Source organism: Lactuca virosa, chromosome 4, assembly GCF_052849685.1.
Source record: "Lactuca virosa cultivar CGN04683 chromosome 4, Lactuca_virosa_CGN04683_v6, whole genome shotgun sequence".
Lineage (NCBI taxonomy): Eukaryota > Viridiplantae > Streptophyta > Magnoliopsida > Asterales > Asteraceae > Lactuca > Lactuca virosa.
In genome coordinates, this window is record NC_136429.1 from 251,824,385 (window position 1) to 251,826,450 (window position 2,066).

At 39.7% G+C, this 2,066-nt stretch overlaps 1 non-coding gene across 1 annotated transcript; it reads right to left on the bottom strand.

Moving 5' to 3' along the window:
- Positions 1-703: 703 nt before the first annotated feature.
- Positions 704-810, bottom strand: LOC145110320 (small nucleolar RNA R71). The gene has a single exon (XR_013709702.1). It is a non-coding gene; the product is annotated as a small nucleolar RNA R71 (small nucleolar RNA).
- Positions 811-2,066: the final 1,256 nt, after the last annotated feature.

The window sequence follows — 2,066 nt, forward strand, 5'->3', positions numbered from 1 at the left end:
TATTTTGCAGTAGTTCATGACCAGAGGTTCCAACAAACCTTTGGTACCACCACTTGAAGAACTAGAGTCGGCCCTTCACAAAAAGACGGATAAAAACGTGAAAGAAGACAAACCACCAAAGAGCTCACCATTTAAAGACCTTAAAGCAGTATTGAGAAAGAAGAAAGGAAAGAACTTGGGAGAGTCAAGTACATCTTCGAAGGACAAAAGTAAAATTGAAGATCTTCATCTAATACCTAGTCCACAAGAATCCTAATACGAGTCCAAACCTGAGTTCGGATTAGAGAAAAGCGAACCCGGAAACGAGCCAGAAAACGAAATGGCGAATATAGTGGATATATCCATGGGAGAATACAAGAAGTGGATAAGAGACGATGCTGGTCCCGGTTTAGTAAAACCTACGATTCCCGCCACTGCAACATTCGACCTGAAAGGGCACATGCTTACTGCACTTAAGGATGTACCATTTTCTGGGAATGATCATGAGGATGCTTACAAACATTTAGATGAGGTCAATGACATTGCAGATTATTTCAATATCCCAAATGTTCCAAGAGAGACTATGTTGTTAAGGATGCTTCCCGTTACTTTTAAGGGAGCTGCAAAAGACTAGTTGAAAGTACTTCCACCCGGTGAAATTACTACTTGGGCACAGATACGTGAGAAATTCCTAGAACAATTCTGTCCACAATAAAAAATATCTAAACTCAAGAAGGCAATAGCCAAATTTGAGTAAAATCCGGGTGAATCACTTTATGAGGCATGGGGGAGTTATAAAGGGTTACTAAGAAATTGCCCTCAAAACGACCTTAACATACAACAAGATGTGTTTATCTTTTATGACAGGGTGAACGTCATGACAAGGCAACTCCTTGATTCTCAAGGACCACTTACTAAGAAAAATTCGGGTGAAGTAAAGGAGTTGATTGAAGATTCCTCAAATCATACTCGTGAATACCATAATCCAAGACATGATGGAGCTAAAGGAGTTGGGGGAGGAAATTCTGGAGACATGGCTGCTGTACTAACTATGATTGACACCATGGACAGAATAATGACCAAGATGGACCAATCAATTCATGCTATTAGAGTTGGTTGTGAAAGGTGCAATGGTCCACACTTAACAAAAGATTGCCACTTGGATGAACACGGAAATAAAAAGGTGCAAGTTTGCTACTCGAGTAGGGACAAGTATGATGAAAATTGGAGGAAACCAAATAGGGAGTGGTTACCATATGATGAGTATAAGAAGATGAAAGAAGAAAAATATAGGCATACAGACCGAGGCCTCTACCAAAAAGAACAACCACCTCCTGAAAGGAAAGTTGATATTGAGTCTATTTTATATAGATTTATGGAGGCTTCCGAGAAAAGACATGATGACACTGATATAGTAATCAAGGACCAGCAAGCATTGCTAGGGAATCAGTAGGCATCAATTAAAAATATCGAAGCCCAACTTGGTCAACTAACCACTTTGGTGAATGAAAGATTATCTAACACAATTCTCAAGAACAAGCCTCAATCACACGTAATGGTAATAGAAACTGAGGAGGACACCATTTCTGAATTCCTTGAAGCATTTGAAGTCAATCCATCTCATTCTGAGCCAAAGCCAAAGAAGTCCAAACTCGAAGAACGTAGACTTGATGAAACTATGAAACCACGATGTGGAGATCGAATCTCCACGACGTGGAATAGGTCTGATTAGAAAATTTTGAATAATGTTCCTACTTATCATCCTCCTTTACCGTTTCCTTCCCGAGCCAATATTCATCCACTGGAGCAGGAGCATCTAAAATTTATGCAACAAGTGAAGGGTATTCCAATAAATACCCCTTTCATTGATTCATTATCGAAAGTTCCCGAGTATGCCATGTTTTTGCAAGATTTAATCACTACTCGCCAGCAACTAGAGAAGGATTCCAATGTAATTCTAGTTGAGTTGAGTTCTAAAGTAATTATGGGAGAGTTACCGAAGAAGATGGGAGATCCCGGACGCCTCACTCTTCCATGTGAATTTGGGAATAATTTGAAGACTTATGCTTTAGCTGATTCTGGGGCTA